This window comes from Gossypium arboreum, chromosome 6, assembly GCF_025698485.1.
Source record: "Gossypium arboreum isolate Shixiya-1 chromosome 6, ASM2569848v2, whole genome shotgun sequence".
Lineage (NCBI taxonomy): Eukaryota > Viridiplantae > Streptophyta > Magnoliopsida > Malvales > Malvaceae > Gossypium > Gossypium arboreum.
Window position 1 is genome coordinate 7652216 of NC_069075.1, and position 13196 is coordinate 7665411.

General features: G+C 33.9%; 1 protein-coding gene across 41 annotated transcripts in view; it reads left to right on the forward strand.

Moving 5' to 3' along the window:
- The window catches only part of LOC108484732 (caffeoylshikimate esterase-like), a 99944-nt gene that overhangs the window by 59108 nt on the left and 27640 nt on the right, over positions 1-13196 (forward strand). Inside the window, exon 1 of one of the 41 annotated variants that reach the window (XM_053029643.1) lies at positions 11086-11089. The exons of the other annotated variants lie outside the window; for them this stretch is intronic. The gene's annotated coding sequence lies outside the window, so the exon portion shown is untranslated. Of the gene's footprint in view, positions 1-11085; positions 11090-13196 lie in introns of those variants that run through there. 41 annotated transcript variants of the gene reach the window in all.

Consider the following 13196-nt stretch of genomic DNA (forward strand, 5'->3'; position numbering starts at 1 on the left):
CTTGAAACTAATTAATAATAATTATACATGAAATATGTATGATATTAAATTGTTTTAAAAAATAGATTTAATCGTTTATCATTATGTTGTTATCAATATTAAATCGGTATCAAGCAGACTTGTTATACTAACTCAATCAAATGCATTATTAATATATATACTCAATTGATGAAAATAATAAAGTGTGTATAATTAAAATTAAAATGTGTAAAAATATCAAAATAAAGCTTTAGTTAAATGGTAAAGTAAATGTTTTACTTATGTAATTGGTTCTGTTCAAATCTTACCAGATTCATGTGTTTGGTTTTTTTTAATAGAAAAGACTAAAATATGCTAGAATAATATAACATTTTTAATTATAGAAAAATATTTCCGTAATTTAACATCTCGAGTTGATGACCCAATTGAGGTAAGACTAACTCAATAAAACACTTAAATAATAGTGTATATATATATATATATATTAAAAAACAAAGGACCCACTTACACCGATATAAAACTTAAGTGGTTTTATATTTTTTCGTAATATTTTATGCAATTAATATTTTTATAATCCAACTGTCATATTTCATACTTGTCGAAACCATTTTTATTTTGAAAAAAGGATGTCGAATTTAAAACGAAAATGGAGTCGCCACCAATCTTTTTTGTTTAGGTGTGATCGGGTCATCTTGTGATCGATCATTTTAATAAAGTATTTCGGTTTATTAAAACAACGTTTTTAGTCTACGAAAAACTAGAAAACGGATTCGGGAGTCAGTTACGCGCGAGGAAGGATTAGCACCCTCGTAACGCCCAAAATTGGTACCGTATTGATCAATTAACGTCCTAATGTTGAAAATTTGAAAAAGATTTTAAAATACAATTCATTTAAAACGTTTGGATAACTAGAATTGGATATTGAGATTCTCTCGCTTAGAAGGAATAAAATATCATATCCAGCACGATCGGACACAACATTTCAAACCCTCGATACAAGATCATCTTATAATTTCCAAAACTCATGCATTTGAAATTTCAAAATGATATTTGGCTATCTGGTCAAACGGTAAGTTTAAACCCAGCACGATTGGGCACGATTTCTTGAATTTCCAAACACAAAATATTGCCTCATTTTAATTTAAGAAAACATGGACGAAATTTCAAAAGTATATTCAGTTATTCGGTTGAACGAAAAATCGAAACCCAACACGGTAGGGCATAATTTCTCGAATTTCCAAACACGAAATATTTCCTTATTTTGAGAGGTTTTTTGAAATGAGGACGATTATAAAAGCGATCTAAAGTATATAAAATAATTTTAAAAAAATAGTATCCATTCAGGATAAAATAATATATAAAACTCTTTAAAAATAATATATAAACAATTCAAAATATATAACGTGTAAAAAAATTGAAATATATAATATATGAAAATATTAAAGTAAATAATGTATAAAAATTTGAAATGAGCGTTATATAAAAAGTTAAAATAGATAATAACAAAAAAAGTAAAAAATAGATAAATAAATAGAATGTTAATAACAAGAGTGAAAAACATATATAAGAAAAATAATAATGAAAATAATATTAGTATATAAATAGAAATAAAAATATAATAAATAGAAATATAATAATAGTAGAAATATAAATAGATAAATAAAGATTAGATAAATAATAATAGTATTAGAATAACAAAATAAATATAAATAGAAACATAAAAATAATACCAATAATATATTAAATTAGTTAATTTGATAATAAAATAGTGAAAATAAAAAAGGATTAAATCGAACCTTAAAGCAAAATTCTGGGGCAAATCAGAAATAAATAAAAGAAAATGGACCAATTTAAACTTGCGAATAATAAGGAGGGACCAAAAAGGAAATAATCCCTACCCTCCAAAACACACAGCTTCAAGAAAGACCAAAATGTAGCCAAAACAAATTTTAGGGCGAAAATTAAGAATAATGAAAACTTAATTGCAAAACAAATAAAAAAACAAAAGGGCTAAAACCAATAGAATGAATTTAGAAAAAACAAAGAAATTGAAATGTAATGGACAAAATTCCCACGTATTTGAAAGAGAAAAGAAAATAATTCAATTCTAATGGAAATAAGAAAAGAGAGAACAATCCAATTCCAAATTGAAATAGGAATACCAAAAGTCAATTATTTTTTTTTCAAAGAACAAAATACCCCTATTTATATACATGGGGTTTACTAAAAATAGACTAAATAAAATAAAATAAAAATCATATTTTCCTATTTTTAGCCTTTTACCAAGTCAACAAATTTTGATAACTCCTTAGCTTTCTCCATCTTTTTGATTTGGCCACAATTTAATGATTGTCTTTCAATTTGGCTATTTTTTAACTTATTTCTGATCGATTGCATACTTTGGCTTCGGTTATTTTTTTTGGGGCCCAGGCCAAAATTTGCCTATTACAATACTCTATTTGTGTAGATCATGCATATCAAGTTTGACATAAATTAAAAATTCCTAACTAAATATATATTAATATAAACAATATTTTAGATCGATCGATAGAAATATCATATGAATTAAAAATTTACATGCATGCCAAATCTGGTATCTTTATACATTTAACAGTTAAAATATTAAAATATTAATTGTATAAAAAGTTATGAAAGAGTGTAAAATTATTTAAGTTTTACATCGTATAGGTAGATCTCTCCCTATTAAGGGAAAATATTTTTAAATACTATTTTAAATAATTAATTTTATTTGAACCTAAAAATATAAATCCCGTTGAAATTCAGTTTCTTTAATTTTATTTCAAGAAATCTAGTTTCTCTACATTTTCAATTTAAAAATGCAAGTTCAATTATTAACCACTATTGAAATTCTTTTATTTAAATTAAGTCCATTACAACGTCATTTTTCACTTACATGTCTAATAAGTAAGTTTTTATTTTTCCAAAATATGACACTAAAACATTAAAAGAAATAATCAAATTAACCATCACATAAATTTTAAAATTGAAAAATAAAAGATTAAATTCCTAAAATAAAAGTCTAGAAAGTAAAGTTCCAAATAAAAAGAAATTGAAACTTATAGCAGAATTTATTAGTATGGTTTTTACCTACGCTCCAAGTTTAGGTTAATTATTTATTTATTGACTAAATTATAAAGGAAAAGTTTAAAGGTCACAATTTGCTTGAAATTCTTGCACTCTTCAGATATTTGGAATTTAATCTCTATACGCTTATTTTCATAAATTTAATCTTTTTACTTTTCAAATTTAAAAGTTTAGGTCCTTCATTAACATTATTAAAATTATTTTATTAAATTTGTTGTTGTGACATTTTGAAATAAAAAAATATTTACTTAATATTCATGTAACAAAAAATAATATTCTAATGGACCTGAATTTAATAAAAAATTTAATAATGCTAACAATTATTAAAAATTCACATAACCTTTTTAATTAAAACAAAGTATTTAGACTAACTAATGGCATTATAAAATTGAGGTACTAAATTATATTAAAATTAAAATATAGAAATTAAATCTCAAATATGAGTGAAATATTAAAATCAAATTGAAATTTAACCATTCTAATAATCTTAAAAATTAGAGGCCCATCATGTTCTCATGTAAAAAGAAAAGAAAAGAAAAACAATGGATATGTGTCCATTGTGGAAGATCTAAAGACCTAAAGATTAGGTATAATCCAAAATAAACCAACTCACCAAAGCCCATAATAAACTCAATCCTAAGAACTCAATTAATTAAGCCCAAAATAAATAATTAAAGGTTAATATATTAAAAATCTCTTAAACTATTACATTTTATTTAAATAAAACTTTTATACAATTTTTATATCCTTAACCTAAGATTTTTACTAAAAAAACTTTTTATTTTAATGTTAAAAATAGTTTGAATTTTAGGCTCATATCTTATTTTTTTTATTTAAACAATAAAATTTAAAATTATATGCACTTAAACATCAATATAAAATTTAAAATAGAAATTAGAATTTTCAAAAGAGTAATTGTGTTATGTATATAAACACTTTCAACAAATTTAAAATTTATTTCTTTTGCTGATGGAGTCTTAGTTCAATTGGCATGGACATTGTTGCCAATGAAGAAGGGCGTGGGTTCGAGTATGCTGAAGTGCATTATCTTATTATTTATGGGTTGAGGAGGGTAATGAGTAAATCTATGCATTGTGTTAAAAAAAGTAGATATGATTGTTATAGGCCAATTTTGGCCCAGTCCATTTACAAATAACCCAATAGTTAAACAGCCCAAACCCAATGGTCCATTACATACCCAATTCACAAACACTAAACCTAGCCCACTAGTACTAAACATTTTCCACCAAAAAGAGAAAGGAAGAAACCCTAGCCACGTAGCCACTTTCCCACTTGCCCCATTTTCCTCCCATTTTTGATATCCATTGTCTGCCACCATCACCTACAAAAGAAATAGAAAAAGAAATAATAGAAAATGATGTAAAAGATGGCTATAAAAAGCCATTCAAAAATCATGTAAGGGGGGTTTAGAAGATTGAAAAAAAAAAGACAAACACAAAAATCCCTCTAAATTTTGAATACAAAAGAAAATCAATAAAAAGGTTTGCATCTTTTTTTTCTTTTTTCTTTTCTTTCGAATCTTTTTTCTTTCTTTTTGTTTTTTTTTTCTTTCTTTCTTTTTATATACATTTACACATATATATATATATATATATATTATTAAAAAAAATAATTTTTTATTTTTCCACCACCGTCCTCGGTGGTTGGGTGGTCTTGGACATGCTGGCCTACTGATTCAGTGACGAGATGGTGACCGGTCTTGTGGCGTAAATCACCTCACCCCTCTCCCTCTCTCTCTTTTTTTTCCTTTTCAAGTGCAAGAATGAATTTTTTTTGAAGAAAAAGGGCTTTTTATAGCCCCCAAAACGACGTCATTTAGGGGTTGGCCATTAAACCCCAAAACAACGTCGTTTTGACTTGGACCAATTGGACCCGACCCGACTCGCCTAGGATCCGCGTGTTTTTTTTAAAGGAAGGGCTAATTCGCTTTTAGCCCTTCCGCTCTTTATTGCTTTGCAATTAAGTCATTATTCGTTTTTTTAATTTGGCCCTGAAATTTGTCGCGATTTTCAATTTAGTCCCCACTGATGTGTTGAGTTTTGATGGGAAGGAATATTTTCTGTTTTGGCCCCCCACTGTTTCCGCGCGTGTTCAATATAGTCCTTTCCTTTTATTTTTATTTCAATTTTGCCCCAAATATTTTGTTTTTAGTTTAATTTAATCCTTTTTAGTTATTTTACTATTTAAATTAATTATTTTAGTATTATTATTATATTTTATTTACTTATGTAGTGTGTTAATAATTTTTATCATTTCTAATACGTATATATATATTATATGTATTTTATATATATTATGTATATATATTTTTAATGCAATTAGTTATATATTTCTTATACTATTCCATGTATGTATTTTATATCATCTTATGTATATATTCTTAAATATTATTATATATACATATATATATATTTTAAATACCATATTGTGTATATATTATTATTACTAATTATTACTATTGCTAGTATTATTATAATTATTATTACATTAGTGTATATTTTATGTACATATATATATATTTTGTACATATCATTATTTTATATTATTGTTGTAAATTTTTTATGTATATATTTTTTATGTACGTTTCCTAATATTTTCTTTTATTGTAGATATTATTATTATTATTATTATTACATACTTTTATTATATGCACATATATATATATATATATATATGTATTTTTATGTACATATTATTATTTTATATTATTATTACCAAATATATCATTTTTCCTATTTTATTATTAGTACATGATTTGTTTTTATTTTTTTTATTTTTGTAAATATCATTGTTATTGTTATTCTAATATTCTAGTATTCCATATTAATATTTTTCATTAATGATATCATTTTTTGCGTCGTTTATCTATTTTAATTTCTCACTTTTGGAATATTTTTCTCATGTTTTAATTAATTTCAATAAATAAGGCAATGTTTCGCATTTTGGAACATCGAAGAATTGTGCCCTAACTTACGGGGTTTCGGTTCTCTCGTTGGTTTTAAATAGCTAAATATCCTTTTGAGTTTTGAAATACACGGATTTCCAATTTAAATTAAAAGACGACCTTGTGCTCGGGAATTCATGGTATTATGTCCTAACTTACGGGATGTGATACTCCGATATCTTGAGATAAGGAAATCTTTAAACAAATCGATTTAAGCTAATTCAAGAATTTTAAAATCAGTATTAATAGAAAAGATCATATTTCAAGTCCCTTCCCGATTTTTAATTTTCGACATTAAGACACTAACTAATCAATTCGGTACCAATTTTTTGGGCGTGTCGAAGGTGCTAATCCTTCCTCGCACGTAACTGACTCCCGAACTCATTCTCTCAAGTTTCGTAGACCAAAGGCCCTGTTTTAGTAAACTAAAATTGATTTATTAAAACAAAGGTGATCCGATCACACCTGATAAAAGATTGGTGGTGACTCCCGTTTTAATTTTCACTTTCAAACAAAGTCGATCCCCGTTTTCAAAAGAATGGTTTTGACAGCTTGGCGACTCCACTGGGGATGCTCGAGAGTTGAGCCTTAAATTGATTATTTTTTGTCTTTTGTCAAAAATCGAAAATCGATTTTATATTTACTACATTGCATGTTGTCTGTTATTTTCGCGACTCTCTTCATAATATGCTTGCTTTAAGTGGTTTAATTCTTTGAGGTATCTTTGCATATCGCATCGCATTATTGGTTAATTTCACCTCTTAAGTGGAAGTGAAAAACTACTCCTTCGTGAGGTCTTCACCTCCGTATAGGATAGTGGATCGCTTTCGGGATACATCCGTACCTGCGTCTTCGTGAGGTTTTCACCTCCGTATAGCCGTAAAGAAATGTATTCCCCTGAATCGAAATCGGTCTGTATGAACCTATAATGGGTGAGGATCGAGGAATCTGCTGGTTCAGGTACCTTTACTTTAGAACCAAACTACATGTAATAAGCCCTAGGAGCCTACCCTAGGTAGAACCACACCAAACCCTAGTGGTTACCTGATTAGGTGCTTATTTACTCACTATTTGCTTTGAATTCTATTCTTTGTATATAATACTAACTTGTTGTATTTTGATCATTTTCGCATGAAATTTCATTATAAAAGGGTGTTGATTTACATTCGGTTACTAATTAGAATAGTTTAGCATGGAAAAAGGATTTCTTGATAGAATGAAGGATAATGCGGCCGTCCGAGTGTGGTCTGAGAGAATGCAACAGGAGAAAGGAGATAGTTTAACCGAGGGATATGAATCGGAGTTGTGGGATTTCACTCGCATCAGTGTGACTCAGAACGACCTGCAAGAGTTAAGGGATATATGGAATAGTTGGAATGGCGAAGTCAAACAACTCTTTTATTGTAACTACGGCGACCTACCCTATTTGCTCGATGTAAAGGTGGACAAGTACTTGTTCCGGGCCCTCGCGCAATTTTTGAACCCCGCTTACAGTTGCTTCACTTTCAGAGGAGTTGATTTAGTACCTACGGTGGAGGAATACATGGCGTTACTTAATTGCCCGAAGATTCAGGCCGATAGGGCCTATTCAAGACCTGTTAATGTCCCTCCCTTTTTGAAGAAATTGATGAATATCACGAGGATGAGCGAGCAATGGGTTGAAGCCCGCATCAAGCAAAAAGGGGATAGTAAATGTATTCCTTGGAGGAATTTGAGAGATTTTATTCTTGTGCACCCGGATTCGAAGAAAAGGGTTGATGTTTTTGCCTTAAGTCTCTACGGTTTGATCGTCTTTCCTAAAGCACTTGGACACATAGATGAAGCCGTCTTAGATTTATTCGATCGACTTGATAAAGGTACCACACCCGTCCCGGCAATCCTAGTAGAAACTTTCCGATCCTTGAATACATGCCGGAGAGCGGGCGAGGGAAGATTTATTGGTTGCGCACAGCTTCTTTTGGCTTGGTTCCACAGTTATTTTTGGAAGGTGGAGAAGGTCTCTTATCGGGTATTCTCTAAGGATTATTCCTCATTAAGAGAATTAGTGGTCACATCGAGGCGGGACGACATCTCCGAAGAGAGGTGGATAACTATTCTCCAAAATTTACGGGCTGAAGACGTTGAATGGAGGGCTCCGTGGTTGATTCTTGACGAGATCTTATATAGGTGCGGTGATTTTGACTAGGTCCCTCTGGCTGGAATATGGGGAGCCATTGGATACGCTCCACTGATAGTGTTAAGGCAGTATCGATCAAGGTAGTTTATACCGGTGACACAAGGGTTGGCACAATGTGAGTTCCCCTATAAAGACAACAATTATAAAAAGAGGGTTCGTGAGATATCAGATGCATAGAACCAAACTCGAAGAATGAAAGGATTCACTGCAGACCTGATGACGACCCCCGAGTATGAATGGTGGTGGGGTAGGAGAGTCAACGACAACATCCCTAGGCAGAATCAAGGGAACACACAACCGATAGAGTAGCATTTACGGTCATCCCATCCGAGTTTGAGATCATTAAGCAAGATTTTGAGAAAAAAACTCGGAGTTGGGGAAGAAGATAGAGCAGCTAGAAGAAGATAAAATGAAGTTGGGGTTAGACGTCGATATCCACAAGCTAGAGGCCGAGAAGTTAAGGAAAGAAAAGAACAAGGCCGAGGAAGATTTAGATAGTTTGAAAACCGATTACAAGAAGCTTCGTATAACGATAAAAACTGCCGAATTAGGTAAAATGTCAGAGCAACGGCATCAAGATATTAAAGAGGAAAAGACTAGAGCCGACCATTGGGAGAAAAGATTTCAAGATGCCCGAGTACAAGAGGACACTCTGAAGAAGAGTTTGTTAGAAACCCAAAACGAAAAGGAGAAGTTACGAGCTCAGGTGGCTAAATTGGAAAGATTACTTTAGTAACATCGTAGCCATAATTCGATAATTAAGCTAAAGGCTAGTCTGAGCAGGATCGAAGAGTTGAAAAGAAAAATAGAAGAACTCGAGACCGCACTGCGATATAGCAAAATTCGAGTGGAATTTCTTGAGACAAACAACGACCATTACAGAGAACAACTTCACCACTCTCAAAACCAGATTAGAGATAGAGACTATGTCATGGGCGAAGCTATAGCTTAGGTTCGGGAGATAGCTGATCACTTGCAAACCTTGGCAGTTCAGGCTGATATATTAAGCTTAAAGTACGAGTAGGAATCAGACTGAGGCCGAAGCTTAGCTTGGCTTCTTAGGAAAGTTAAGACTTTGGGCATTAGGGCAAAGTCGTATATGTAATCATTCATTCTATGTAAAGAAATTTTTCTTCTAGTGAAGTTCTTCTAATGAAATTGAATTGGAATCAACGCCTCTTTTTGCATTCATTCATCCATTCATTGCATATACATATCCCATAATCATTCGCTAAGGTTAGAATCATATAACCCTAAGTTACAACACTTCAAATCTAGAACCATGTCATTCGTATAAAACGCGTCGACAAGCTAGAGGAATGGAGGCTGAGTTCAATGAAAGAATCGAAAGGATGGAAAGAGTCTAGAAGGAATTACAAGAACAACTGGCTAAGTCACAGCAAGAAACGAGGGATTTGATAGTAATATCTCGAGAGGAATCACTTGAAAAAAAGGATCAAATGGCTAGAATGATGGAGATGATATCAGTTTTGGTCAAAGGAAAAGGACCCACGCAGAACTCCAACAGTATGAAACCTCAATCAAGAATTAATCATGACTAAGATGTACTCTATCCCCCAGGATTCACTCCACCACATGCCCACGTAGCACAAAGAGGGTATACTCAAGGGGAATCCACAGGCTTTAAACAACGACCTATGCCATTTGCTCATCTAGGGCAATGAACATTTATGTCAAATCTCGGAGCAACCCCTACCAATCCTGTAGTTCCAGATTTAGATGATCTAGTCGAAATAGCCAAGTTGAAAATAGATGATCACGAGGCGCAAGAGAAGTATAGGAGTTTGGAAGAAAGACTCAAGGTAATAGAAGGCACTGAAGCCTTCTCGATACTAGGTGCTAAAGAACTCAGTTTGGTACCTGACCTAATCCTGCCTCCGAAGTTCAAGGTGCCTGATTTCGAAAAGTACGATGGAACAAGATGTCCAAAAGTACATCTTGTCATGTTTTACTGAAAAATGACCGGTTACGTGAACAAAGATAAGCTACTTGTACATTGTTTTCAAGACAGTCTAGTAGGATCGGCTCTTCAGTGGTACAACCAGCTCAGTAAGGAAAGGATCCGATCTTGGAAAGACTTGGCGTCGGCATTCTGTGAGCAGTACAAGCATGTATCAGATATGGTGCCTGATCGGATGACTTTACAAATGATGGAGAAAAAGCCGTCAGAAACTTTTAGACAGTACGTGCAGAGATGGAGGGACGTCTCAGCTCAAGTGGAACATCCACTAACTAAAACGAAGATAACCGTTCTTTTTATCAACACCTTAAAGACGCCGTTTTATGACAAACTAGTGGGAAGCGCCATGAAGGAGTTCGCGGATATTGTAATATCCGGTGAGCTTATAGAGAACGCCGTCAAGAGCGGTAGAATGGAAGGTCAAGAAAGTTCAAGAAGGGTAGTACCCATGAAGAATAAAGAACCAGAAGCCCACATGGTGAGAATGGAAAGCTGTTATACCCCTAATCCGTATCCAAACCAACCCCGACCTCGAAATTATCCACCTCTGAATTTCTATTATCCTCCTCAAACCCCTTACTACCAAACACCACCTCCTTACTCTTCTTACCCTGTTTACGCCACAAGTAACCCGAGACCAACCGCCATATTCTCACAAAATACAATACCCGCTCAAAGCCAGCCCAGAAACGAACCAAGACTAGCAAGGCCTAATCCCGAGAGACCGCAATTTACTCCTATCCCTGTGTCGTATGAGGAATTGTACCCAAAACTTTTGGAGAAACAGCTGATTTCTCCCCATTACATGGTACCCCTTAAACCTCCATACCCAAAGTGGTACGATCCAAACGCTAGTTATGCATACCACGTGGGGAACCAGGGGCATTCCACGGAGAATTGCCTAGCCTTTAAGAGGAGAGTTCAACGATTTATTGACGCGGGTATCCTACGGTTCGATAGTGCCAGTAACGCAACTGGGAACCCGTTCCCTAACTATGATGGAGGGAATGTGAGTACAGTGGGGAAAGAAGACGAATGGAAAGTCAGAAGATGTGTTTCGGAAATAAGGACGCCTCTGCAGAAAATCTGGGAGGTAGTGGTTAAGAAAGGATTGCGTTGTCACCCCGATAGAATTCTCGGAGAAGAAGGTCAAAGTTTTTGCAATTTCTATGGAATTGTGGGACACGACATTCTGTTGTGTGAGGAATTTAAAAGGTTGCTTCAAGACTGGATGGATAATAAGAAGATTAAGGTCCTTAACAAGAGGGAAGAGACCAACGAAAGAGAAGTATACACCTCTAACAACCAGTCATCAGGTCTCCCTTATAGCGCGGATCGATCGTTAGTAATTTATTATGACGCGACGAAAGAGCCGGTGAAACCAAAAATGATAATCGAAGTACCGTCTCCTTTCCCATACAAGGATGACAAAGCCGTACCATGGAAATATGACATCAGTATCGTCACACCAAAAGATGAAAAGCTCAAAGCCATAACTGGAGATGTTGGAAAGGTAGGTCATTTTACCCGAAGTGGAAGATGTTATTCAAAAGAGATCGAACCAGTGAAGAAGAACAGTGACTGGAAGCAAAAAGGGAAAGCAGTGATGCATGAGGCCGAAGTCGAGCAAGAAATTTCACCCGTGCAAGAAACTAAAAAGCCTGTGGATGAGGAGGAAGCACAGAAGTTATTGAAATTTATCAAACACAGTAATACAATGTGGTGGAACAATTGAATAAGCAACCAGCATGAATCTCGGTTTTATCTCTGTTGCTAAATTCGGAGCCACACCGAAACGCTTTGCTAAAGGTGTTGAATTAAGCTTACGTGGCAAACAATATATCCGTGGAGAAGCTGGACAGATGGGTGAACAACTTGAATGCGGATAATTTCATTTCTTTTAGTGATGACGAAATACCACCCAATGGTAGAGGCTCCGTGAAAGCACTACATGTTACGACTCATTGCAAGGGCTACATAATACCGAATGTGCTTATCGATAATGGCTCGGCACTTAATGTCATGCCTTTGGCCACGCTTTCCAGAATTTTGATAGATCTGTCCTATTTAAGGCCCTGTCATTCTATGGTAAGGGCATTCGATGGGACAAGGCGTGAAGTTATGGGAAAGATTGATATCCCTTTAGAAGTGGGCCCTTACATTTACAATGTCGAGTTCCAAGTTATGGACACCACACCCTCGTATAACTATCTTTTGGGAAGACCTTGGATCCATTCCGCCGGAGCGGTCCCATCATCCCTCCATCAAAAGGTGAAATTTATCATGGATGGCTGTTTGGTCACTGTTGAGGGAGAAGAAGACATTGTAGCATCTATTTCCACCAACGCACCATACATTGAAGTAAGTAAAGATGCTATAGAATGCTCCTTTCGATCCCTTGAGTTTATGAATACCACATTTGTCGCTGAGGGAAACAAAATTCCCGAGCCAAAACTGTCGAGAAATACCAGGATGGTTATCAAGTTGACTATAGGAAGGGGAGCTCGAGCGAGAAGAGGTTTAGGGAGATATCTGCAAGGAATAGTTAGGGCTCTAAGGCCAGTACACCACAAGGCCCGATACGGTTTAGGTTTTCAGCTAGACATGCGTCAAAGAAGAAGGCAGTGGAAGAAAGATCAGAAAAGAAGGATCGCGAGAACCTTAGGCCGAGAACCAGAATGGGAGCTTATGAAATTCCCTCTTTTATCAAGAACATTTACGTCTGCGAGGATGATATACCCGGGGCAGGATAGTGCACAAAGCACAATGTTAATGATCGAAGAGGGTTTTCAGAATATCAGTATAAATGTCATTGACAAAGGAGCTGACGCGAGTAAAGACGTCTCAAAGTTACACCCTTATCCCCCGGGTTTCATGTTGAACAATTGGACTGCCGAGGATCTTCTTGTAGTTTATAAGTCTTCAGAGTAATGCTCAAACGTTAACATTCTGTTATGTCCTTAGATATAATAGAATTCTTTTGTAAGAGC